At 49.3% G+C, this 27966-nt stretch overlaps 1 long non-coding RNA gene across 5 annotated transcripts; it reads right to left on the bottom strand.

Moving 5' to 3' along the window:
- Positions 1 to 133: 133 nt before the first annotated feature.
- Positions 134 to 27931, bottom strand: LOC106008014 (uncharacterized). 5 transcript variants are annotated; one of them, XR_015450593.1, is made up of 3 exons: positions 27063 to 27931; positions 13724 to 25333; positions 134 to 10923 (listed from the first exon to the last, which is right to left on the bottom strand). It is a non-coding gene; the product is annotated as an uncharacterized LOC106008014 (long non-coding RNA). The 5 variants fall into 5 exon arrangements; XR_015450594.1 differs by lacking the exon at positions 134 to 10923 and adding an exon at positions 10930 to 12007 and having other exon boundaries at positions 12941 to 25333; XR_015450595.1 differs by lacking the exon at positions 134 to 10923 and having other exon boundaries at positions 10930 to 13833; positions 15029 to 25333; positions 27063 to 27929.
- Between the last annotated feature and the right edge of the window lie 35 nt (positions 27932 to 27966).

Below are 27966 nucleotides of genomic sequence, written 5' to 3'. Positions count from 1 at the left end.
CGCTGCCCGCTGGCCCCGGTCCCACCCAGGTCCTGCGCCCCACCCCGTCCTCCACCCCCCGCTGCCCCACTTTCCTCCTCGCCTGGGGCCCGCACCCCTCAAAAAGGCCCCACTGGGGCGCCCGCCCGGCTGCTTGATCCCCCGGGGGACAAGAACCTGCGCCTTGGTTGACTCCACTGTAAGACCGGCTTCCCCCGAGAGAGTCCTCCCCACTGAGGTGGCAGGCCCAGTTCCCGTTTTGTTCTTGTGAAAAATCTGTAAAATACGGAGATGCGACTGCGGCCTTCGCAGTGGGCTACACACACACACACACACACACACACACACACACACACACCCTCCCCGGCTCAGAGCCTACACGGGAGGAGTTTGCAATTCAGAGTCTTCCCGGAGCATCACCTGCAAGTGGCAGAAAAGCCAAGAAAACATGCACAGTCCGGGCTAGGCCAAGCCTCCGCCAGCCAGGGGTGTTCACAGGGCTGCAGAGGGCTGGTCACTGATGCATGTGTGATATTCAGCAGACAGGCTCCTCGGCAGAGGCAGTGTGAAGTCACTTGGGAACCATTCCCAGAATCCACCTTCTTACCTCTCTCCAGCACACAGGAATGGGGATTTTCTGTGATGGTGGATGTGGTGGAGGGAGTCCGCTGTACCAAGACGGGCAGTGGCGTTTGTTTGCTGCTGTTTGGAGCAGTGCTGGAGTGGGTGTCTTAGTCTGCTTTCCATTGCTGTAACAGGGCCCCCGAGGCTAGTTGAGTTATAAAGAAAGAGGGTGATTTTAGCTCCTGGTTCTGGAGATTAAAAATCCAAATGGCTGCATCTGGTGAAGGCCACATTCTGCACCTTAGTGAGGCAGGGAGGCAGAGAGGCAAGTGGGGGGGAGGGTGAATGAAAAAGAGAAAGGGGACAAACTCCAGGGTAACGGACCCTTCCTGCAGGGGAGGCCCTGAGGCACTGATGGCTCCACCCCAGGGCCCAGCCCTCCCCCGGCCCAGCTCCTACTCCGCTGCAGGACTGAGGCTCTGTGCACGGGGTGGGTGGGACACACGGACTCCCTAGCACTGGCCAAATCAACAGTGTTGGAGATGCTATTAGATGCTATTAAATCCTGTTCCCTTTTTTCTCAGCTACTCTAAAGCACATATTTTACTCTGTGGAATACTGGAATAAATTACCTGGAAGACCTTCAAAAGTAGGTTCGGATTTTAATTCCCCCCAAATAATGATTATAATACAATCACAACTCTGTGTGATAACTTTGCAATTATCTTATGCTGCATGATTCGTAGGATGAGCCGGAGCGTCGTCGTGGAAACTGCAGCCCCAGTTGTGCCCTTTGTGTGGGAGGAGGTGTTGAATCCAGTCTTCAAAGCACCCGTGTTGGGGCCCCGGCTGTGTTGACCCCCTGCCCCACTGGCCCTGCGGTAAGGAGGAGCCACATCAGCAGGGGTGGGTCTGACACTGCCATACTTAGGGTCCTCAGAGGACCCCTGGGAGACAGGGTCAGGCCCCATCCTGCAGCAGCTGTAAGAAGATGGCTCCCACCTGCCTTAGAATAAAGGATCGAGTCTGGGGGCTGGGGAGATAAGACAGAAGGAATTAAGATAGGTAGAAAGTTAAAATTGTACTTTTAAGAAAAACTGAAGCTTTGGGCCTCAGAAGTAACTTAGACCCTTTTTCCTTCCAGGGAACTCACTGAAAAATTCCCAAGAGTCTTAAAGACAATAACTCCTACTCAGGGAAAAGAAGGAATCAAAGGAGGAGTCGCGAGCACTCAGTATGGTTGATCTGGCAGAAGGATTGTTTTGAAGAGGAGTACTTTAGTTTCTTTGCTAATTAGTCCATGTTTAACCCTTTTGGGGGTAATTTTATTTATTTTTAAATTTGCTGAATTAATCGATTTTTACTTGACAAATAATAATTGTACATTCATAGGGCACAGTGTCATTTTGATACATGTAGACACTGTAGGAAGATTAACACAAAGTAATTAATACATCCACCACCTCACCTACTTAGCTTTTTTGTTGTTGTTGCAGTGAGAACACTTAAAATCGACCCTTAATAATTTTGAAATATCCCACTCATTTTTATTAACTATGGTCACCATGCTGAGGGGTAAATCATGAAAACATATCTCCTGTCTAACTGAGACTCTGTACCTTATGTTCTTTTCGGTACCGGGGATTGAACTTGGGTCCTTGCACTTGCAGGGCAGGCGGTGGAACCACTGAGCTAAATCCCCGGCCCTCCTCTGTACCTTTTGACCACGGTTTCTCATTCCCCAGCCACCAATCCACTGTGGTTCTGAGTCAGTTCATTAGCCTCCACATATAAATCATGTGGTATTTGTTGTTCCACGCTTGACTGATTTCACTTGACACAGTGTCTTTGAGTTCGTTCACGTTGCTGCAAAAGATAGGGTTTCTTTATTTTTTAGGGCTGAGTAATATTCTACCATGTACATACAACACGTTTTTTATCCATTAATCTGTTGATTCCAAGCCTTGCAAATCTGGGTTATTGCAAATAATGCTGCCAGGAACACGAGAGTATGTGTAAGTCTTCAGCACACTGATTATATTTCCTTTGTCTCTGTACCTAGAAGTAGAATCTCTGGATCATATGGTAGTTCTAGTTTTAATTTTTTGAGGAATCTCCATATTGTTTTCTGTAAGAGCTGCATTAATTTACATTCCCCCCAACAGCCCACAAGGGTCCCTTTGCCCCAACCCCTGACCAACAACTCACTCCTGTGCATCTGAAGATGGCCATCCTAAGGGTGGAAGATGGTTCTTCCTGGTTTGATTTGCACATTTCCGATGACCAGTAATGCTGGGAATCTTTTCACATAGCCCAGGGCCTGAACTCACTCACTGTGTTCAGCAGTGGGCGGCTTTGTGTTTCCCCACTGACACATGGGGCTGTTCGTGACCATCACATGAACGCCGTTAGTCCAGGGAAGTGATGCTCCATAAAGCCTGGTTCGCAGCTGTCAGTGGCCTGATATTACTAGTGATTACTATTATTAAATTCTATTCCCCAGTTACTGCTAGCAGGAAGGAGGGCACTAAGTATGAGTGGAATGGTGTCACTGCTCTGGTCTGGGCCCTCCAGACCAAAAACCAAAGATCTAAATTCACCTCTTGGACCCTGCTTGGTCGGATCCCTCTCATCCCTCTGATTTCATCTCTATGTGTCCCGGGGGGCACCTGATCCAACCCACGACCTCCTACCACCATGGAGCGTGTTGGGCACAAGCTCACATCAGGCCTGGGCACACCTTCCCCTTCCTGGGCTGGCCTCTCCCAGCCATATGAAGCTTAGCTTTCTACCTAAAAATTCCAACTGACCACCATCCTAGGCAGTAGTGGACACGGTGGCATACTGCCCAATGGACTTGGGAACTGAGTTTGTTGTGAGGGTTGCAGAATGTATTTTCATTGCTCTGTAATACATTACCATAAACCTTTGTAGTTTATTTTGCAATACTGGTAATTGCACTCAGAGCTTTCTCACTGAGCTACATCCTTAACACTTCTTATTTTATTTTATTTTTTATTTTGAGAAAGGGTCTCACTAAGTTGCCAAGTTGCCCAGGATGAGCTCAAACTTATGACCTCCTGCCTCAGCCTCTAGAATGCTGGGATTACAGGCACGTAGCACCATACACAGCTACCTTTGCAGTTTAAAATAATGTACATTTAATCTTTGGCAAGTTGAAACCCAATTTCACCAGCACCATTTATTAAAGAGACTATCTTTCCTCCAGTGAGGGTGTTTGGCTCCTTTGTCAAAGATGAGGTGGCTCAGTGTGTCTGGAGTTGTTTCTGCATCTTCTAATCTGTTCCACTGGTCCTCAGGTCTGTTTCTTTGCCAGTACCATGCTGTTTTATGACAGTAGCTCTGTAGTATAGTTTTAAGTTGGGGACTGTGATATCCCCTGCCATGTCTCTGTTACCTAGAATTGCTTTTGCTATTCTGGGTCTCTTCTTGTTCCAAATGAATTTTTGGATTGTTTTCTCAAGGTCTGTGAAGTATGCTGCTGGAATTTCAATTGGGATTACACTGAATCTATATAACAGTTTTGGAAGTATGACCATTTTCACTATGTTGATCCTTCCTACCCAGGAGCAGGGGATGTCTTTCCATTTTCTGATATCATCTTCAATCTCTCTTTTCAGAGTGCCACAGTTTTCAGAGAAGAGGTCTTTGATTTCTTTTGTTAGGTTGATTCTTAGGTATTTCAGTTTTTTGGATGCTATTGTGAAAGGAATTATTTGCCCTATTTCTCTCTCAGTGAGTCTGTCATTCGTGTAGAGGAAAGCTATTGATTTTTGTGTGTTGACCTTGTAACCAGCTACTTGACTGAATTTGGTTATGAAGTCTAGAAGACTTTTGGTGGAGTTCTTGGGGTCTTCTATATAGAGTGTCATGTCATCTGCAAATAAAGACAATTTGACTTCTTCATTTCCTATTTTTATTCCTTTTATTTCTTTCTCTTGTCTAATTGCCGTGGCTAATGTTTCCAGAACTATATTGAACAAGAGTAGTGACAGTGGACATCCTTGTCTTGTTCCTGATTTTAGTGTGAAGGATTTCAGTTTTTGAGCATTTAGTGTGATATTGGCTGTTGGTTTTTCATAGATGGCTTTTATCAGATTGAGGTAGAGGCTGTCTATTCCAATTTTCTTTAGAGTTTTTATCATGAATGGGTGTTGGATTTTGTCAAATGCTTTTTCTGCATCTATTGAAATAATCATATGGTTTTTGTTCTTAGCTCTATTGATATAGTATATTACATTTATTGACTTGCGTATGTTGAACTATACCTGCATCCCTGAGATGAATCCCACTTGGCCAGGGTGTATGATCTTCTTGATGATCTTCTACATTCTATTTGCCAGTATTTTATTAAAGATTTTTGCATCTATGTTCATTAGTGAGATTGGCCTATAGTTCTCTTTTTCAGTTGAGTCTTTCTCTGCTTTGGGGATCAAGGTGATGATTACTTCTAGGAATGAATTCAGGACATATATCTCTCACCATACACTAAACTAAAATCAAAATGGATTAAAGATCTAAATATTAAAACAGAAATGCTGAACTGGCTGGAACAGAGGTTAGGTAGAACTCTTGAAGACATTGGTGGAGGAAAAGATTTTATGAACAAAACCTCAGTTGCCCATGAACTAGCACAAACAATCAACAAGTGGGATCTCTTCTTACTAAAATGCTTCTGCACAGCAAGAGAAACCACCAGCAGTGTGAAGAGACAACCCACAATGTGGGAAAAAATCTTCACCTGCTCTTCCTCAGACAAAGGTCTACTATCTCGAATCTATAAAGAACTTAAAAAGATCAGACCTCCCAAATTTAAAGACCCAATCCGAAAATGGGCATCTGAAATGAACAGACATTTCTCAGACAAAGAAGTAGAAATGGCAAATAAACATATGAAAAAATGTTCAACATCACTGGTCATTCGAGAGATGCAAATGAAAACAACACTGAGATTCCACTTCACTCCAGAAAGAATGGCTGCTATCATGAAATCAACCAACAACAAATGCTGGTGGGGCTGTGGGGAAAGAGGAACCCTGCTCCACTGCTGGTGGGAGTGTAGACTGGTGCAAGCACTGTGGAAATCAGTATGGAGATACCTCAAAGAACTAGGACTGGAAGTCCCATTTGACCCCGCTATTCCACTGCTGGGGATCTTCCCCCAAAGAATTAGAAGAATCCTACCACAGTGATATATGTGCACCCATGTTCATAGCAACACAGTTTGTAATAGCTCAAATTTGGAAACAGCTCAAATGCCCATCAACTGGAGACTGGATAGAGAAAATGTGGGGTTTTTTTATAAAATGGAGTACTACTCAGACATGAAAAATGAAAAATTAGAGACATTTATAGCTCAATGGATCCACATTGAGGCAATACTTTTAAGTGAAATAAATAGGACACACGTGTAAATACCAAATAGTTTCTCTAGTGTGAGAAACTGAAAAGTGTAAATAAAGACTAAAATGTATAATAGATAATGTGAAATAGGAAGAAAAGGGGCAAAGGGGAAGGGGAAGGGGAAGTGGGAGGGGTAGGGGAAAGGAAAGAAGGGAATGAAATTAATATGAGAAAATGAAAAAGTGGAAACAAATTCTTTGTAAATAGGGAGGGATGGAGGGGTTGAAGGGAGGGTAGGGAAGGGGGAAAAAATAAGAACCAAGACAGATTATGTAAAAGTGCAAATTTCCAGTGATGAATGTCATTATATTGTATACCTGAAATGAACCAATAAAATAAATTTTAAAAAATAAAATACCTAATATAGTTAATGTATGTGAGTAATGAAATTTTCTTTTCTGTATTTTTATTACAGTGTGAGGGGAAAAAAAACCCATACATTTGCATCACACAGTTTCTGTGGCTCCAGACACTGGGGACAGCTTAGCTGGGTGGTTCTGCCCTAGGTCTCTCCTAAGATTTCTTCAAAGAGTTGCCACAGCTATGGCCACCTCAAGGCTCCAGGATTTCATTCCAAGATGGCTTCTCATTCCAAGATGGCTCCTCATTCCAAGATGGCTCCCTCAAACAGCTTGCCTTACAAGCTTACCTCACAACCTTAGCTACTGGCTATCTGTCTGGCTGTTCTTTGTCAGAGAGCCCTGAGAGTCCTCTAGCAATACCACAGTATCCAGAGAAGGTGATCCCAGAGACAAACCTGTCTGGCCTTGGAAGTCTCATACCACCATTTCTTCCACAGGCCACTGGTCACACCAACCTGACCCAGTGTGGAAGGGGACGACAGAACAGTGCGAGTAGCAGGAGGTAGGGACCATGGAGGGCCATCTTGAGGACTGGCTATTGCAGAGAGTCACACTTCTTGGATCCAAAACCCAGGTTTGATGTGGGAAGTGGCTCTCTGGAGATCTCTCTGGGCCTCTGGCTCTCTGTCTATTAAGCCTTAGTATAACAATAATATTTAGTAGTGTCTTGGGACGAGTCAACAAAATAATGCATATGTTATGTCAGGGACATGCCTGGAGTATACAGTCAGTGAGGCATGAGCACTGGGCATTATTTTAGGCCCGGTTACAGGTACAGAAGGGCTTTACACCGTGGAAAGACTGGATCGTTCAGAAGGCTGGCTGTGGCTTTGCTCCTGAGAAAAGGCTGAAAGGGTCACTCTAAAGGGAGGAGACCAGGGAGAGGCATGGAGACAGAGACCGAGACAGAAGCACTGTGATAAATAGAAGGGGACGTGTGTAAGAGCCCTTTGGAAGGCAGCCTCAATTTGTTAGATAAGTAGTGCGTGTCACGCTCCTAACGTGTTTGCAGCTGGTCATAGACCCACCTGCGCCTTCCCTGCCTGGACACATCTCTGTGCTCAGTCTGGTGCTCTGCTTGACGCCCTGCCCTGGCCTGCCCACTCCTAGAGCAGGGGTCTGCAGCCTGTCCCCAGGTCCAGGCAGTAAGCACCTTCGGTTTGAGGGCCCATGAGTCTCTGTCACAATGCAGCTCTGGCCCTGTACCATGAAAGCAGCCAGGGACAATGTGGAAAAGGATAGGTGTGGTCACATTCCAATAAAGCTGCTCACAGAAGCAGGCAGGGGCTGGCTTGGCCCTGTGGGCTGGGTTTGCCCTCCCTGGCTGGGTCGTCCACCTTGAAGGACAATTACTAGTCTTCTTTTCTTAGTCTTTTGTTCATGGCTTTGTTTTTTGTTTTGTTTTTGGAGACAGGGTCTTGCTATGCAGTTCAGGCTGGCCTTGAACTTACTATGTAGCCCAGGCTGGTCTTGAACTCGTGGCATTCCTCCTGCCTCAGCCTCCTAAGTGCTGGTTTACAGGTGTGTACCACCACACCCGGCTGTGGCAAGCACGTTCCATGTTTCTTCCTCCCCGGCCATACAGAAGGGCAGAAGATTAACAAGAAGGATCCTCTGAATTCTTGGTTGACAGGGACTATTTCACGGAATTCTCCCAACAGTTGTGACTGGCGTACAGATGACACCGAGGGCTGGGAGTAACATGCCTGTGTGGACCGGCTGGCGAACCACCTCAGGATTGCTCCGGATCTGCGTGATGCCTGCCCCAGCGGAGGCCCCTGGCCCAGCCTCAGCTCATGCAGGAACACCTTCCAGATCAATCCCAAACAAGTTAGGAGCGTTACACACACTGTGTACATTTCAAATCCAAGGTGACTCCCAGAGGGCCCCTAAATTCGCCCTCTTCTCTTTATTACGGTGCTTCCATCTTCATCTTTGTCACTGAGCCTCTCCCCGTCCCCTCCCTTCAGAATGACCCCTCCTGCCCTTTCTCAGGGCCAAAGCCACAGGGAGCAACTGCAGGTCATAGAGCAGGGGAGAGAGGACCCAGCAGTGATTGGAGGGGTGTCATAGTGGTCCCCATTCCTCAGTCTGACGGAAGGCTGTCCTCCTGCAGTAAACACACGACAGATGGGAGGCCCGCAAAGCAGTTGCTATGTGGAATGGGGTGTCTGTCGTCGGTAAGAGGAGCAGCTGGGATTTGTTTCCGTACTTACTGGTGTGGGAGTCACCTCCCCTGAAAGTGTAAGCAATTAAATTTGTACTGACAAAACTCACAGTTGGCTATGCAGCAGCACTTCCCAACGGATGTGTCAGAGACAGCGACGGCTCTGCCAGCAAACCTGGTCTCTCCCATCCATCTCCTGGAACCACTGCCCTGAATGAACAGCGATGGGTGGCTCTCCATTTCAGGGGTTGTGCAGAATCGGGGTTCCCGCCTGCATCAGGCTGTCCTGGGGGGTGGGAGATGCTGCTCCTCGCAGATTTATTTCAGTGTGAGCCGTGTGTGTGTGAAACTCTGTTAATAACATCTGCTGGAGGACTTCTGTTCTGAGAAATGCCCAAGAAGAGCTGATTCCGGGCTTCCTAAGGAGCTCCAACCCCCCGGGCGGCTGACTTCCAGGGGGATCAACTTCTATTCGCACAGACGACTGGGTGCAGCTCTCCACATAATCCATGTACATGTTGATTTCTACATCCGCAAGTGGATTCAGCTTGATTAGCAATTTAAATGGAAATTTTCTAAACACACTGAATGGGCTCCTCATTTGCGTTTCTTGTCACTTGTCTGTGGGCTTCCCTTGTGGCCCTGAAAACCTCCGGCTGTGGATCCACGCTGGGGGCCTGGCCCTGTTTGGGGGATCAGTGACCATGACGTCCTAGTACTGGAATCTGAAGGTCGCAGAGGCTTCTGGGGTAGAAAAGGAGATTGTTAAGACCCTCTGCCCAGTCGGTTTCCCTCTGACTCAAGGTGGCCTTTCTGGGTGGAAGTGCCAAGCAAGCTCCTTCCGGCTCCCAGGGTCCCAGCCTGCTAGGCCGGGCTGTGCGTCTCAGTCTCGGTCACCTTGTTTTCTTACGAATCTGCGGAGCTACTCAGTGCTAGGCTGGAAGCCTCTGCTTTCCCTGCCTTGAGTGGAAGCTGTCCGTCATTCTGCACTGGGCAGGGGAGGGCCCGGGACACCAGATCTCCGGATGTCGTGCTCAGAGCCTTGGGTGCTCTCAGGGCCCAGAGCCTAGGCCGAGGCTGCCCCGCCCCGCCGAGACCTCTGTTGTTTCATGAGGGGCGTGGCCCAAACCGGAAGAGCTTTGTGTGCGTTTCCAGGCAGAGGGGACACGCTGCAGACCCCCTGGGGTGTCCACCCTCCTACTGACCTCCCAGCCCCTGCAGCCTGGCCTCCACTGCCCTCCCAGTGACACCAGCCGGGACGGCCTGCGGCGCCAGCCCACCCGGCGGGCCCACGCCGTCATCAGTCATCCGGGCTCTTGCCCAAATGGGCGGCGCAAGTGGAGTGGCCTGAAGCAGCAGCAGTTTGTCCTCACAGCTGGAGGACGACTCCAGGATCAGGGCAAATGCAGGGTGCTGCCCACCTGAAGGCCCGGGGAGGCGGCTTTGCCCCGGTGCTCCTGGACTTGCTGCGGCTGCATCATCTCATCCCCTCCCGCTCGCCTTCCTCTGTGAAGACCCCAGTCCCTGGGCGAGGCCCATGCTGACCCAGGGTGTCCTTGATCACATCGGCGAACGCCCTGTTCCACAGAAGGCCAAGTTCACCATTCAACCCAGTTCTGCCCCAGATGACTCTGTGCCGAGACCCGGACCCTGGAGGACAGATTCCAGCCCAAATTCCAGAAGGCCCAGAGAGCGGCAAGCAGAGGGATGGGGCAAGAAAGGCCGAAGCCAGGCAGAGCTGAGTGGAGGGAGGCGGATGGGACCAGCCTGAGCCTCCACTCTGTGATCTCCGTCAGAAGTCGCCGAAGAACCAAAGAAGGAGGCCACGCCCACGGGTTCCTTCAGCTCCCTCCTCCTGTTCCAGGTCACGGACGGATTCCCCTGTCCCAACCCTAACCCCACGCCTTATCTACCCTTACCGCCCCATTTCGGGTGCCCAGTGACACCTGTGTTGACTAAGACGGGCCTGGGCTCTGGAGTCCAGAGGTGATAAGACGCCCACAATCCTTCACCCTGGAGGGTGGGGAGGTGTTGCAGGGAAAGTGCTCCTGGAGGCCCAGAGAGGAGGACGGGTGTGGCTGGTGGCCTGGGTGGAGTCCTGGAGTCCAACAGGGATGGAGCTCTGACTTGGGCTCCAGTCAGTGCTGTCCTGGCAGGTCTGTGTGTGCAGGGCCAGCTGGACCCAGGAAGACAGAGCCTTGTCCTCCTAGCGGGCAGCTGGGACCCAGAGGCCCGGGATGCGTGGTCTTCAGTGGAGCTGGTTCCACGTTGGCCCTGCCACTCAGGCAGTGCCTGCCTCAGCAAGTGGCTTAGAGTGATCCAAGGTGAGTTCTTCCCTGGTTTGCAGGGCATTTGTGATTGTGGTCAGGACTGAAGAGTCAGTGCATCCACAGCTCCAGCCATGCCGCCTGGCATAGGGTGACTCTCCTGCACATGAGTGAACCAGATGGATATTGTACTAAAGTCTCCCCCAAACCAAGAATTCCAGAGCTCAGCCTATAGCACCCAATACAATAAAAGAGGTGTTTCCCTGGTCACTGACAATTTCTTCAGTCTGTATTTTTAAGGAGCAAAATGTACACTAAAAATGGGCTTTATTTTTCTTACTGTTCTGTGCATGTTTACCTAGTTACCTTCCATATGGGCTGAAAATAACAAAGCCTTGCTTGTTGGGATTGTTAATGCTGATATATCAACTTCATTGGGCTAAGGCACGCCTACCAGATTAGGGGAGCCTGCCCAGGGGGTGGGTCGTGGATCCATCGCCTTGGATGCTGTATCCGGTCCCTCCCCTTCCTCTCTGGCTCTGTCCGCTGCTCTGTTTCCTGACCCATGAACTGAACAGGCCTTTGCCACCCCTCCTTTACGCCATGCTGTTCCTGCCTTGGAGCCACTGACCATGGATTGAAGACACGATTCTGCTAAACCTCTCCTCCACCAGGTGTGGCTGCTGGGTATTTTGCCCAGCAGTGGGAAAGCTGACTCATACATGTGTGTACATATGTTTATGGAGTCAACAGAACATAATCAGAATTTTCTCCTTGGGTTAAGAAAAATATTAGCACTTCTTTGTCTAAGGCAAATTTCAAGTACATGGACTAAGGAATTTAGACTGTGACTTTATTCTTCAGTAGGAAACAGGCCAGCAGGACATTTAGTAATTTAAAGGTGCTACGGCAGTCACGGTAAACAATGTGGGTTGGCATGGGTTTGGTCAACCTTTAATCTTCATACTCCTCCACCTCAACAGAGGCAAGACCATGTTGATCTCACAAAAGGATGTAGGAGATCAAGTCCATGTGCCTCTGCTGGAGATAAAGATTTTGGCTATAGGACAAGACTTTGAACAGGAATAGGACATAGGAGCTACTGGAAGGTGACAGAGTAAGAATAACTGGTGACTCTGCGACTCCATCCGACAGGTAGGTGGTGCACTCTCCCGAGGGGTGGAGGCAGTCAGAGAACAGACAGGGAAGTAAGTAGTCATCAGCAGTGGTGTAGATGGTGTAGGCTTTAGGAAACAATGGAAAAGTCTGGTCAAATTTAATAATCACAGCTGTTTGGTGGAGGAATTCCCTTTCTGGCAGTTTCTCCTGCAGAAATGCTTGTGGCTGAGGATGAAGATCCTGTTCAAAGCTGCTCAGAGGAGCATTAACTGCACAATGAGCACTTGGAGGTGGGGAGGACTATGCTTCTCCATCATAGACTTAGGGGCAGGAATAAAAACGAAAAGGGAGAGCTGTGTGTGAATGAAATGAATCACAGAATCATACTCATCCTTAGGGAAGCAGAGCTGCTCTGGCTCCTGACTACAGGGGTCCATTAAAGAGGGGCTGGAGAGCTAAGAAGGCAAGAGGGGAACAGGGGAAGCAGCTACACTCTTCCACTAGGCAGACCAGGGAAGGGGTTGGGCTTCTGAGAACCCAGGGGTTTGGAGGACCAGCCCCAGGCCACACCGAGCTGAGCAGGAGGCACTGCTGTGAGTCCCTTCTGCAGGAAGTGCTGGCTGGCTGTGCTGTGCCTCAGGTCTGTGTGTGCTGCCAGGTTTCGAGGTGATAAGGGAAGGGGTGGAGCCAGCAGTGGGCAGTGGGGAGGACCAGGCGAGCCTCCCTCCCTCCTGCTTTCCTGCCTCTCTCTGCACGTGCTGTGGACAGGGGCAGCTGGGGAAGCAGAATCTCGGTTTTCAGAGGTCCAGCCTGGGCAGCAGAGTCCAGAAGGGAATGGAGCACATGAGGGTCCCACGCCAGCATGCACATGAGGGGGCTCTGCGTGACCCCAGACAGGGACCAGCCGGCCCCAGAGTGAGTATAGCAGGAGGCAGAGGAAAGGAAGACGCATTGGCGTTGACACTTCACAGACGTACAGCCTTTTCATTCTTTCTCTCAGCTAATCTGCATGCCTGCCTTCCTTTGCGTTTACAAAAAAGAGCTTTAACATTTTTTACCTGAAAACCCCACATCATTTGACATGGAGAAAGCAGACTCCGGAAGACCAGCCTCCTTAGAAGGATGCAGCGAGAATCTCCCGGTCTGCAGACTGCCTGGCAGAAACCGCCCTTCAGTTCACAGCCCAGGAAATGCAGCCGCAGCAGGTCTGCTGCTGACACAGCTGGCCGCCGTTTCTCCCCTCTCCCTGCCAACTTGAGCTTGCCTGTCTCCCTAAGGCATTCTGATGAACGATTCTGGGGCCATCTTTCCTGGCTCACCCTCCAAGGTGCTTGTGAGGCCCGGTTGCCATGGTAACGGCAGACTGGCAATCAGAGTGAGTGGTCCCCCTGAGAACGCAGCCCCACCAGGGAGGTGAGGCACAGGGGCAGGGCTGGCTCCTCCCTCCCCTGTCAGAGGCACAAACACCACGTCCCCTGCCTGGGGGTCAGATCAGACTTTCTGACTTGGCAGGCTGGGCCTCGCTGCTTCACCGCCATCTCCCTACTGCCCGGAACTGAGTTTTTGCTTGCTTTCATCCTATACTTTACTGATGGTCTCTCTCCCTCCCTCCCTCCCTTTCTCTTTCTCTCCTTCCTTGCAGAGCAAGACTGACTTACCAACCCCCACCTCCAAAACACAGACAGCACCCCTGACCCCTCCCTTTCAGCGTCCGTCCGTCCGAGGATTCCTGGGCTCCAGGTGTCGGGCCTGGCTGCCCTGAATCCCAGGTACTGGTGGATCAGATTAGCCTGTGGCGGTGAACCTGAGCATCTCGAGCTCAGTGGGCTCCTCTGACTTGCCTGTGCCTCCCAGGTCCGGAGTGGTGGGGCTGGGGTGCAGGGGTGGGGTCCCTCTGCCTGCGCGTTCCGGCTGTGGTGGCTGAATCCCAGGCACTGGGCTCCCGCCCTCTCTGGTTGCGGAACACACAGCAGGGTCAGGCTGCACATGTTCAACTTCAAGGTCAGTGCCCGGAGGCGGAGGATGACAGCACGCTCCACCCCTGCTGTCCTCAGACACGGCCTTGGCCCTGGGCTGTCAGCTCTGGGTCGCAGGCGCCCTCCCTGTGCCCTGAGGTGAGAGGCTGTGCCCCACTGTTGTGGGTCACACAGCCCCTGGGAAAGCACTGCACCGAGGCGGTGGGAAAAGTCCCCCACAGTTCAACAGACCGCTCCCCTCGCCAAGAGCTGTCAGTCATGTCGGGCGGCTAGTGGGGGAGCGGATAGGAGTGCTGGCTGTGTCATCTGTGTCAAGTCCAAAGCCACCCCGACCCCGGGGCCACAGCAGGGTCTTGGCCTGGCTCGTGAGGTTCAGGAGGACAACGGTCACTCATCCTGCTCTCACCAAGGCCCCACCCTCTGCATGCTACCCCTGCGACAGGGACGCCGGGCACGTCCCAGGTGCCTGCAGCATGAAGGCAGGGGAGTTAGCGTGCACCTCTCACCACGGGACCCACAGCTGGATCCTGGCTCCTCGGATTGGACGGCACTTTGAGGCCAGTGCGTGATGGGGCTGGATCGGGTGTCCCGCCCCAGGCTTGCCTCAGTCCAGGGTGCTGATTAGCAAGGCGCCCCTTCCTCGGGACAGAGGCCAGCACCCGGGGCCGGAAAATGAAGCAATGAAGCACAGCTCCAGTCTTTGACTCTGCAGCAAGCAGCACCGAAATCCCGGGGGCAGCGACAGGATGCAGTGCAGCTGGTGACCCCCAGGGCAGAGTGATGGTGTCCCCAGTGTATCATGCATCCTCTGACAGGGACAAAGCATCTCCCTCCCCGGGGGCTCCCTGTGATGGGAACCTGAGCTCAGTCTGGGCCTCCTGATCCCTTGAGCCTGGCTGAAACCTGTCCAGTCTGGGTGTTCAGCTGCCCTTTGCTTTGCCAAGATCCCCCATAACTGTCTGGCAAACTCCTCCTCCACCTACAGCAGGTGGAGTTGAGCTTCATTTGCATCCAAGAACCTGGCTAGTATCTACTGGGTGGATCACGAGCTGCTGGTTGTTCCAGGCTTTGTGCTTTCTGTCACCCTCATCAGCACCCCTGCCCCCATGGCTGACACCTCCCTGAGGGTCTCAACCTCTCCCCACACCCACAAGGACTCCCCCAGCGCACCACACGGCTCCTTCCCAGGCGGCGAGTGTCTGTTTCTGCTGCTTCCTGTGTTCTCAGGCCCTCCGTTTCCAGGTGTGTGGCCCCTGATCGCTGCACACTGCCCGGAGCCCCTGTCCTGCCCACTTCGTATCTCATCCTCGGAAGGGTCTCACTTCTTGCATGAGAAGGTAACGTGGACAGAGTTTGTGGCAGTCGGGCAAGTGTTCCTTCTGCAGCTTTTCCCAGCTGGGAAAAGTCCAAAGTGCAGTTTGCCCGTGGCCTTCACAACCCCGGAGCTCCTGATACTCACCAGAACGCCTCAACCCCTGCCCAGCCCCTCAGCCTGGGGCCTGTGGATGACTCACTGAACCCTGGACTCAGGAAACAGACACGAAACTACAAAAAAATAAGTAGAGAACAGTTAAGAGGAAGAAAATAGCTGTGCTGATAACAGTCATCAGTTGGGTTTGTGTTTAAAACTATTTTTAGGAAGCTGGGCTCAGTGACGCTCGCCTGCAATTCCAGCACTTGGGAGGCTGAGGCAGGAGTATTTCAGCAAGTTCAAGGCCAGCTTGGACTCCACAGTGAATTCAAGGCCAGCCTGAACTATATAGCGAGACCCTGTCTCCACAATAAAATTATTTTTGGTTAAGAGTCAAATTTCTCAAAGACTAGTAAAGTCAGAACAAGCCTGCCAACTTTTAGACTACTGAAGCATAGTATAGCAAGCCAAACAATATTCATGTTGCAAAAGAAAATGAAAACTAAGACCAAACAATTTCTTAAATGTAGATCAGATTTATTCCTCTTATGATAAATGCACATGAATTAATTAAATTCCTCTCAAAAGGGCAAATTCAGAATATTTTTTTCAGTCTAAAGATATTTTGATAATAAGGCACATATAAAGTATAAATATAAAATGACTCAGAAAAGCTAAAAAATTTTTTAAATAAAGCAAAAGTATATTTGGCAAACATACATGAAATAGAGATGGGAATAAAGATGTTCAAAAAGCAAAAAGAGACAGAGAAAGAGCATTCAATGGTCAAAAGATATAATTTTGTATTAGTAAAAGGTTCTACAGGAAGGAAGGGCTCCCGGTCATGGAACTTTATATCTAAATAAATCAGAAGCCAAACAGGAAAGATTTCAAAAGCACAGGGCAAAATTGTTGGAAACCGGGTTGTGTGGAAGGTTTGTCACAGAACTGCCTCTTTATGGCAAAACAAGTAGAGAGAACATACCTAAGAATATGGTAGACAAAAAAATTTTTGGATAATGGGGCTGGGGATTTAGCTCAATGGTTTCACCGCCTGCTGCGCAAGTGCAAGGACCCGAGTTCGATCCCTGGTACCAAACAAACAAACAAAATCTTATCATAAAAAAGTAATAAAAGAAGTTAAAAAAAACATTTTTTTTGGATAAGAAATGATCTATCTGTGTAATTACAACTCGAACTCTTCACCTACAAGGAATAAGCAAAGCAGCTTGCTATAGGCTACAAACAGAACTCACTGAACGATCAGAAGCAAACTTGGCAGTTGCAGTCCCCAGTTGCCATGACAGTGTCCTCGTGCATGATAAACCAGTAACAATGACTAAACAAAGCAAAACAGAAACCCACATCTTTAAAAAATTTAAATCCATATACTTTACATTTAGAAAATGCACTCAGCACCTAAGTGTAGCAACATTACTCTTATTTCTATTTTTTCCATCTATATAAACTTTATTTTCATTTTACCATATTTTAAAGGGTAATTCCAATGGGATGGTGCAGTTTGCCTTGAACGAAATATTAATTTGGGGGGAATTAACATTAAAATGATTTTACCATCTGGTGTTAAATACCTTAGTCTATTTTTTAAAGCCTTCTTTCATATCTCTTGGGAAAGTTCTGTAGTTTTCTTCATGTAGGTCACTAAATCTTACAAAGCCAGCACAATACCAATACCGCCTGCTTACTAAGACGATGCAAAAAAGGAAATGCTACACTCATCACATTCACAAATATAGCAGCAAAGAGCCCGAATAGAATCCTATGAAAAAGAGCGAAGTAGTGCATTAAAATCATAGAACGTCTACGCCAGGCGGAGTTTGCCATGAGGATTTTCTCATAGAGAACTATGAACTGGTTGGATTCAGCCACCAACTGGAGCCACTGTCTGAGGATCCCGCCGCAGGACAGTGGGGTTGGAGTCTGTGCCCATCTGTCTGCCCTCTCCCTGCCCGGGGTGGTCGTCTAGGAGGAGCTGGGCACCAGCACACCTGCTGACCCTACCCAGCTGCCCAATGGCCTCACACGGTGAAGAGCACCCTGTGCCCGCTGGCTCCTCCACAACACCTCTGCTTCTGTAACCAGCCCCTCTTCCACCTCTCTTCAGCTGGCTGGGGCCAATTTCAGAGCTGTTGGATCTCAAGAGACAAACGCAATGACTTCCTTTTCTTTGAGCCTTCAGTGTGCTCAAAATTGTAACCACAACCAGTCAGAGTTTGGAAACCTGGTCCAGGAGAAGGAAGGCATTGGAATTCTTGAATCTCAGTTTAGTGTTTCCAGCCCTAGGACCCAGGCAGACTCCCTGCTAAGCAAAACCCCAGACTGCTGGAGGCTGGGGATTGAGGGGCAGCTCTGTCAGAGCAAGTTTGAGTCTGTTCATCAGATTGACATCCCAAGTAAGTAAGGCCCGGGGCTCTTATTAAGGAGGGAGGGCCAGGTCCTTCTTCTTTCATGAGGAACCATGAGTAGAGGTGAGCACGTCTCAAGCCACAGCCCTGTAGGAGAGCATCAAGCCCACGGGGGAGAGCACAGGGCAAATCAGACCCCAAGGGAATGGCTTGGGCTCAGAGAGCAGAGTGAGCCGTATCCACCCACGCTCGAACTCACAAGGGTTGTGGCAGCCTGTGTCTTTGTCCCTCGCCTGGGGATCTTTCACCGAGATTCTTCTCTATTGAAGCCAGCAGGTCTTACGGTGCATAGCAACCCCATAGCAACATTTGTAGAAAGCTCCGTTTGCAGAGTCTGATCACGTAGAGAAGACAATTTCTTTGTACGAGGAATCTGTTTTTCAGGAATCAGGGCGCCAGCCCCTCTTCCTCCTCCTTTTCTTTCTTGGTGCTTCTCTTTTGGGCTCTGATTAAATCTTGCCATCGCCGATATTTTTAAACCTTTCTTTGGCATCTGTTTGTAAGCACTTAGGAGCGCCGGTGGGTGGGAGACATTCCTGGAACCCAGCAAGGCAGATCTGTCTGTCCCCCGATTAGAGTTGCTGGCATTCTGGACCTCCTGGTCAGTCTCCAGGGACGCGTGGCTGAGGACACACCACACTTCCTGCGGCTGCCGCACAGCCATGACACGCGCTTCCCTGCTGTCATAACCACGGCCAGCTGTGGACAAGGAGACAGATCGAAGGTCCCGGAGACATTGCTTGCCAGTGCCCTGCAACATCTATAAAGTACCTCTTCTCTCCTTTTTATTGCCCAATATGTTAACTTATTTTAGGACCCAAACTTATTTTTTTCTATTGCTGAGCTAAAATTGCCCTGTCAATTTGTATGACTCTCCTTTTCTCCCCATTCCTTCCTTATCTTGTGACTGTAGAGTTCAGCTACTGGGTCTCCTTCTTGGAGCCCACCCATGTCATTTAGTTAGAGCCTCTTTGAGGAGCCAGAGAAATATAGAATCTCTCTCAAGGAAAATGACTTTCCATTCTACCGCAGAGCAACGGGGCCCACACAGGTCCCTGCAGGCCGGGTTTTCTCCGTAAGAAGCAGGAGGAGGCTGAGTCTCCACCCCGCCGAGGTGCGGGTAAAGCTTGTGCCCTCCAGCCCACATTAGGGAAGGCTCCCCAAAGCCTCGTGTTTAAGAAGCACTCACAGGATCCTCACTCACAGTGAACTTCCACAAGCACTGTCGGCAGCCCAGCTTCTCCCAGCCCCTGAACCAATCTTGCCATTTCTAAAACTGCTCAGATGATTACTCTCAACTCTGTGTCTGCAGGCCTGTACACCGTCTTACCACTCAGACCGGCCACGACCTGTTCTTAACTTGACCATTGCTGCAGAGGAAGAACTTGGATTATCCAGTGTCTCGTCTTCTTTGCATATTCTTCCCCACACCAATGCTTTGATGTTTTTCAACATCAGTTGTTCTTTGTGGAGTTTTTGCTCTTGAAAAGTAATGTGCCACTGGGGCAGTTTCCTTCAGAGCCTTTATATTCAAGCTTGTGTGTCCAAGATAAAAATAAAAGATGACAACTCTCCAAGAGTGCAGAGCTACGGAGGCCTCGGTCTTGTTTTCATTTACATCAGATGCCCTCAGCTCCTAAAGCACCTCCATTGTGCTGCAAAAAGTGGTATTTGCATGGTAGTATGTTGCCTTGGAAAATCTGCCCAGAGTATTGGTAAACAGAGAAAACACACCAGAGCAGGATTTCTTGGATGTTTTCCTGTTGAACTCCCCAAGTGGCAGAGGAGAATAGACACGGCCTTGGGGATCCGGGAACCAGCCTGAAAGAGCTGCCAGCAGTGGGAATGTCTTTGGAAGCTTTGTGTTTTACCATAAATTTCGTACATAACTGGCATTCCTCAACATAATATACCCATATTTAAGAGTAGGGTGTTTTTCTTCCCAAGTTTTAAAGTAAAATTGATGCTCTCATTTTCACTCAGGCTTTGTATACGTCTAGGCCCACCTCTCACATGTCACTTTAATAAATCTGCCCTTAAATCTTGTACATTGATGTAAACTACAGATTGAGTGAATCTCCCCGAGCTCATAGATTGAAATCTGATCCTTGGTGTGATGTATCAGAAGGTGGAACTTTAGGGTCATGATTTGGTCATGAGGGTGGGGCCCTCATAAATAGAATTAGTGACCTTAGAAGGGCTAAAAAGACCAGAATTTGCTTCTTCTGCCCTGGAAGGTGAGAGAGAGCAGTGCCACCTGTGAACCAGGAAGTGGATCCTCTCCAAACACCACATCTACTAGTGCCTTGCCTTTGGACTTCTAGCTTCCCGGAACTGTGAGGAAAAGTAGTCCGTGGTGCTCTGTTACAGCCTCCTGAATGGATTAAGACATAGTATGTTTCAAAATACAACTTCTCTCCTTACCCCTTCATCAGTGTATCTCTTTCCAGCCAAATTCTGTCCTGAATAGTAATCCAATATCATGGCACCATTTACTACCCTGAAGGTTATTTACACAGCAGGCAGGCCGGAAACACTGGCAGATTTGTTCGGCACAGTTCCGGGTGTGTCTGGATGATGGGGGATGCACTGAGGAGAGAAGACCCCAGCACACCCACACCCTAACAGACGTCTACAACAGGGCCACAGCACTTCTGCACACACACACACACACACACACACACACACACACACCCCGACGCAGGTGAGCACCTTCCTGTGTACTCCACCATGGACACACTTGAGACCTGAGACGGGAAAGTCTCTCGTGCTCAGTAATTCGTGCCAAGTAAAGTGCTGGGGCAAATAGCTCAAGAAGTAGAAAAGTGAGGCATCTGAGTAAACAAGGTTATCATGCAAAGAATATAAGTTGGCTTCTTACAGTAATACCCCTGCTCATTTCTTCCTCCCATAATGACTTCTCAGAGATTATAGCAGTGCTGTAGGTCTAGTTCAACAATCTAAAGACAAGACTTAAAATGTTCTTTGTTGCAGAAGGTGTTTATTGGAGAAGGACTGCAACAACAACAAACAAAAAAAAAAAGAGGAAAATCCCTAAAAATCAGAAGAAATGGAGATATCACCAGTTTGACCTTGCAAGAACAGGACACCTTTGGAGAATTTGCTGAGCTTTTTACAACCTTCTCAACTGCCTGTAATGGGGAGGATGATAGAAGTTTGTAGAATGTAAAAAGCAAACAAATGACAATGCCTTCAGATCCTGGGTGGATTCAACTTGCTGACAAAGTTCTTTGGCTTGGGTGTTCATGATGCTGGGGGCAGGCAGTAATGTGTTTCCTGAAGTCATTGTGGAGAGGGCAAGGGTCAATTTGACAGCAGCAAATAAGATCAATACCAGTCAGAATGACAAGTTTGACTATCCTGGCATACACAATTGTTCCCTGAGTGACAATGCCAGATACCATGCATTTTGGTTCATCAAACAATTTCATTAAGAATTTCATTAAAAATTCAAAGTGGGGTCGGGGATTTAGCTCAGCAGTTTCGCTGCCTCCTGCGCAAGCACAAGGACCCAAGTTCCATTCCCGGTACCAAAAAAAAAAAACATTCAAAGTGATCCGGAAGAATGGCTTCTTAGGACAATATCACTTCAACAAGAAGCACTGAGGTCTGAAGGGGAAGAGTGTCTGCTGCCTTTGCATATATTTAACAAAGTAGAGAACATCTCTACTTTGCGTTGATAAAAAGGATCTGTGTATAAATAATTTACTGTCATGCTTACAGCAGATACCTCCTGAGAATGCCATCACTGGACAACCCGTTCCTTGCGTGAACATTGCAGAGTGACTTACAGGCAGCCAATCACACACCTGTTGTCTGTATGGCTGGTCATTGACCAAAACATCTTTACACAATGCACAATTGTACATCATTTAAAAATAAAAGGCTTTTTTGTGCATACATATGATGTTGGCAATTGAACCCAGGACCTTCATACTGAACTACATATTTTGAGATAGCACTGGCTAAGTCATTCAGTTGCCCAGGCTGAACTAAAACATATGATTCTCCTGCCCAAGTCTCTGAGATGCTGAAATCGTAGGCATGTGCCAGCACCTCCAGCTGAAAGGTGTCCTTGCTGTGTAGGAAACTCTGCCCAGGTATGCCTGAGCCATGCATCAATGTAAAAGCTCCAGTTCTTTCTCAGTTCTTGTTCTTGCCCTGGCCGTGGTTGCTTGGGTCTGCCTAGAACAACACAGAATGTGTTTTAAAAAAACGACCCACTAAGCACCCAACTTTCCACCACCCCCAGGACTTCCGTGAGGAAGCTGCTTTTCCACCACTCTCACGCAGGAAAGTGTTAATGCCACGTAGATTAAATGTCATTAGGAAAGATCGTTTGCATTCCCACAGCAGAAGGGAGACGTCTTCATTTTTAAATAATAGCACAAGATCCCTCCAGATCCCGGGCAGTGTTCAGTGTGGTTTTCTAGGTCAGGGTCGGCCTCGGAGAGCCATTTCAAAGTCTGACAAGAGCTTGGGGCCTGGGCAGCGTCGCACCGTCCTGAAAGGTGGAAGGTTTCTGCGGAGCCAAATGTCTTCGCCGCTTCCACCTCCACGGGAAGCAGGTCTCAATGCTAACGTTTCCTTTCACCTGGGCGGCCTGACCTTGAGGCAGCAGCTGAGCAGCTCAGGAGGAGAAAGATGCTGGTGCTGCCCGTAAACCCGGCCCAGACATGCTTCCCCGGCCTGTACCCAGCTGTGTGGAAGGCTGCTTTTATGGATCTCAGGCCTCTGAGCATGAATCGCTTATTCATGGATATGTGACACTTGCCAGCGTGGTAATTCATCCTCTGGACACTTGTTATATTTATTTTTCTTTTTTCTACAATGCAGCACAAAATTTAGGGCTTCTGAAATCTATGTATCTATGCAGGCAATTTTTCTTTTTCTGTATGCATTCATTAGCTAAGTGGAGTTTCATGGATTTTTTGTGATGAAAATAATATTTTCATGCACATAGAAAACAAATCCAAATAGCACAAAGGGTTTACAATGACCCATGAGTCTCCTTTCCTCATATTCAGTTTCATTTCCCAGAGATGACCGCCACCCATGGTTTCCAATATATTTCTTGGAAAATTCTCATGCACATCACATATCCCATATCTCTCTCTGTGTAACACACGTGCACCCACAGGCAGGTGTATGTATGCACAAATGCACATCTACTAATGCATACAGACATAAACGTGTGTAGACACACAAATATATACACACCGGGAACATTTGTGTGTTATGCTTTCTGAATTTATCAAAATCTGGATTACTCCACCCTATCAACATACAGATTCATCTTGTTCTCTTTAAATAGTTCTGCAAATTTTAATTGCATGGGTGTATCTGAGATGAGTGAATAATATTTCTACAAATGAACATTTCCATTTCCTGCCAGCACAAACAAGTTTTTAGGAAAGATCCCTGTCTATAGCCAATTTTTTGGCAACATGGCTTCATGCTTTTTTTTTTTTGGTGCCGGAGATCGAACTCGGGACCTTGTGCTTGCAGGGCAGGCGGGGGAACCACTGAGCTAAATCCCCGGCCCTGGCTTCATGCTTTTCATCCTGGTTTCTTGAATCAGTAATTTGCCCCACTGTCCAGCCCAATTTTCATATTTGAACTTAAGAATTTTGGGGCAAGGAAAAACCTAGGATCGTTGTTATTTTCATTATTCTGCCTGCTTAGTACTACGGAAAACCGTTAACAGTGACATCAGGGTTTACATCTAGATGCCCCCCAAGAACCTCCTGCACTGCTAGGCGGAGCCTTCAGAAGGTGACTGCATCCTGACAACATTACAGCTGACTTGCTATGCAGAGGCGGGGCCTGGTGGAAGAGGCATCACGGCAGGCGTGGCCTGGGTGGCTTCTCTCCCTTCCCAGCTCCTCCCCTGACTCTTGGCTCCCTGTTCACCATGCCATGAGCAGCTCTCCCCCAGCCAGGCCCTTCTGCCATCCCATCCTGCTTTGCAGCTGGCCAACTATGGACTAAAACCCCCACAAACTGTAAGCCACAACAACCCTCTCCTCCTTTAAATTGTAGGTGTTGGGTATTGTGTCCCAGCAAGGAGGAAATTAACTAACAAATGACATGGTCCACAAAATTTAAAGATACTCTATACACAAGCTAGAACTTCATAAGAAATAAGTAAGCTCTTGGTATCATTGAAATTAAATTTATTCTCTTTCCTTTGCTTTTGTTTTTACCTTTTCCCTCTAGGTCATACCAGGTAGACACACAGCAGGCTTGTTTTCTGGAGTTCCTGTTTCTAGTTGGTCTTGCTTCTTCCGCCTGAGCCTGACCATCAAAAGTGGGCTGAGCTGGGCTGAACCTCGGTCAGCAAGATGCCGCTCAGCAGCTGTCCTGCAGTCAGAGGCCCAGGAGGCTGATGCCAAAGCCCAGCTGGTGTCGGGGTGCAGGCTGGGGAGAATGGAGCAAAGCCAGCCTTCTGAGCAGGATAGTGGGTGAGGCTGCAGGCAGCTGGCAGCCCCCAGAGAGGTGTTCGAGGAATGAGGACCAGGCTTCCGTCTCGGGGGATTCCGGCCCCAGCTGCTCCCAGGACCTGAGGGCCTCTGAGTACAGGGCTGGGTGGCACAGAAGCACTCCATGGTCTGCAGCGGGAACAGCCCAGTAGCTGTGTCCTTCCCTGGGGAAGCCTGGAGTCTCCCTGCAGTCCTTCACCTTAGGTTTCCTGGCTGCCCCGCACTGTCACCCTAACGCATGACCCTCCCCCTCTCTCCCCACCCCTCCTGCCTTTGTCTCTTTGCTCAGGGTTCCAGAGAGGCGTAAGAGTCCTCTGAGATAAGGAACAGCCGCTGACACCTGCAGGCTCCTTAAGCAGAGGTCTCGGCGGGCAGAGACTTCCTCTGCAGTGCATGGACTGCTGCTCCGGGAAGATGTTCTCCCATCAAATGGTACCCTCAGTCCTTCCCTCCTTCCCTTGAAACTCAGTTTCTCTGGAGCGAGAGGCTCAACTGTAAGCAATTAAAGAGCTGGATCCTCCATAAAAATTGTAAAGTCTCTGCCTACAATAAAAATATCAAAAGTAAGAAAAGGAACCAAATTCTTCTCCTTTAGTTTCTGCCCTATCGCCATTTCAACTTCTTCCGGTGCCCTTCTGTGGGTCTCTTCTTTCCTCGGTTCTCATATTGTTGCCTGGAGGACAGTCCCTCCATATTCCATCTGTAGGCCACAAAGCCCGTGCGATGTACCTGTGGCTGCGGCTCAGGCTGAGGTTGGGCTCGACCCTCAGCTCCTTCCCTTCTTACCTCCCTGTGACCGGACAGTGTTGCTTTGTGGACCTGGACAAATGGATGGCAACTCCTCCGTCTTTTTCCAGAACACCTCGGTAAGAGCTGGATTGAAGAAAGCTGCCGCAGCCACAGACCTCAGCCAGATTCACCTCCCTACCCGGGAGGATAAGAGGCCCATCCCACAGAGCTTACCTGCCCAGCTACAGATGAGGGGATCCTGAGGCTGCTCCGGGAAGCACTGCCCCGAACTCACCACGAATGAACTGTTAGGTCCAGGGCAGTCCAGTCTGCCCCCTCTTCCTCAGCTCCCAGGCAGAGGACAGAGGCAAGTACCCCATTCTCCATGCAAAACAGAAGTAAGTATCTGCATTCAATGACATAAATAAAGACAGCTGTCTTTAGAGGAAGAAAAACCAATAAATGTTATTTCAAAGCTCTCACAGTTTAAATGCCAAGAGCCATTTCCAAAGCAGGATCGTCTAGTCCTTGGTTGACTGGATGTAGGGGGAGGCAGAGGGGAAGAAATGCAACAAGCCTGTGTATGGTTAGCACTGGTTAGATGTCCTTGTTGGAAACCAGAGAGGGAGAAGGAAAGAGTGAGGGAGGAGAAAGAGAGAGAGAGACAAACAGACGACCAACGACAGACGACAGACAGACAGATGACAGACAGAAGGCAGGCAGAGATCTCCTGGTTTTTAATGGTGATGGAGACTGAGGGATTGTGAGATGCAGATGGGATTAACGGGTGAGGGAGGAGGAGACCACGTCCAGGGCTCAACACAGGACCCCAGCCCTGTGGGCTGCTGACAAGGGAGAAGGCACACGCAGAGTCCGACGGTCACCATCGAGAGGCGAGGGGAGCGGGACTCTGCACACACGCGTTCAGAGGACCTGGTGCTTGGTACTACTCTGACCCTGTGAGCGTCTCTGTTCTGCAGCGTCATCAGCTCGGACCAGAAAAGAGAGGGGAGACAGGGCCAGTTAGCCAGGCCTGCTGAAGAAGAACGGAGGGGCAACAGTGTCCAGGAGGGGCCAGGCGAGAAGGAAGCCAGAGGCCACTGTGTTCCTCCACTGGTCACCTTGACCCCAGGAAGTCATGTTCGGAGACTGAAGGGGCAGGAGCAAGAGAGTGACGGGAATTCTCTGGGCTGCACGCAGCAGCATTAGGTCACAGGCTCACAGTGTAAAGCAGAGGCAGTAAGGTCTAATCTCCAGTGGCCATTGCTGCTGGCAAGCCACCTGAAGTCTCTAGTCAGAAGCGTTGCCGAATTTGCACGGAGGCTCCTCCACCAAAGGCCAACTGTGGCATCAGAAGGAAAGGCGCCAACCCACCCTGTGCTCCTTTGCAGTCATCGAGAGAGCCAGGACCTCACAGAGGCACAAAAGCACATTTGTTCGCCGCTCTCTTGGGTCCGGCCAAGTAGATTTTAATTAAATGAACATAACAGGTGCCCCAACTCACCTGGGCAGGAGGAGGCAGGGAGACCCAGAGGAAGCCAAGTTTCTATCAAACCCTTTTCAGTTCACAGTGCAGCCCTCTGATAGCCTGATGTTTACTGTTACTCATTTTTTCCTCACTGCAGCTATTACAGTAGACATTTAATTAGGGTGATTGAATTGTTAAAGAATCAGAAATAACTTTTGCATACTCAGCCTTTTCTTTCCCCCCAGCTAGAAAGATCTGGCACCAATGAGACCTTCCTGTCATTTTAGTCCTGAGGCAAGTTCCAAAAGCTGGTGCCTTGATACCACTCCCTTAGTACACAACAGTTAAGCATTAGGGAGAGACTGAAAACAATCCTATGTGAGAATTAGATTTGAAAGTAATATTTATGGGAAATGTAATGCCTTCTGAATTTTCATATCTAGTGTATAATGAGCCTGATAATTATTAGTGAAGACTTGAATGACAAAAAAAGTCTTCTGCTATTTTTTCTTCTTTTTTTTTTTTTACCCAAATCAGCAATGATGACATAAAATGCTCAGGCTAGCAATGGTTGGGGAAATGAGAACCTGGAAAACGAGTCTAGCTGCTTCGCAAACATTGGAAATAAGGCATGCTAACTTTTTTTTCACTACAATCGTGAACTTACACGGATAATTGAATCACGGATCCATTTCATCTCCAGGCTTCGCGTGACCGGAAGGAAGCAACCCTCAAATGCCCCAGATCTACCTGTCCTCTGCCCCCGCCCTCGGCCCAGCCCCAGGCCTCCGCAGCACGGGTGTCTCGGTCACCTCCACCTGTCTCAAGCGCCGGAGGCCGGCAATGCTCCAGGACTGGGGACAGTCGCCGTGCGCGGTGGGCACTCTGGAGGCCCACCAGTCCCTCAGACTTCTAGGAATGGAGGGAGGGCTCTTCGTTAAGGAACTGCTCTCCTCCGTAGAGGCCTGCAATCAGGGCCACCCGGCTTCTGGTGGCGCTGGCCTCCTCCTTCTCCACTTCCGGTCCACTCTCCAGTTGTGGCTGCCCTGCCTGCCGCTGGATGAGCTACGGAAACTGGTTCCTCCCCGCCTCTCATCTGGCTGGGCTTTCCGGATTCTGTTTCTGACCTCGTCCATCAATCGTGATTCTTTCCACAGCTTGCTGCTCACACTCCTTCCTACCCTACCTGGCTCCCAGAACCCGGTTCTGGTAAAGAGCCGCTGTTCATAGACAGGACCCAGCGGCCCAAGCTCTGAGCCTACAGGCGCCCGTGGTGCCTGGCCCTTTCCGGGTGTAACAAGTACGGCTGCAGCAAAGCATGCCGGATCCTCCACCCATTCGTGAATTCTGCGAACGGAGTGCGCTGGTAGAGAGCAGAGGCCTCCGCCTGTTGCACGAGAAGCCCGGCAGAGGGAGCTCCTGCACCGGGACAGTTAAACCCGGAACGGAAGCCCGCGCGGCAGGGTAGCTTTGCCCTCAGAACACGCGAATCACGACACACGGGCGTGCAACACAAGGGCACGTGTTCTGATCTTTACCGGGTCCACATTCAGGGCTGGCTGCAGACTCAC

This window comes from Heterocephalus glaber, unplaced genomic scaffold (genome assembly GCF_053883595.1).
Source record: "Heterocephalus glaber isolate CG9 unplaced genomic scaffold, H.glaber_assembly_v1.0 deba00001004, whole genome shotgun sequence".
In the NCBI taxonomy this organism is placed as follows: domain Eukaryota; kingdom Metazoa; phylum Chordata; class Mammalia; order Rodentia; family Bathyergidae; genus Heterocephalus; species Heterocephalus glaber.
The sequence above is the reverse complement of the archived record's forward strand: the minus strand, read 5'-3'. Positions and strand labels throughout refer to the sequence as shown.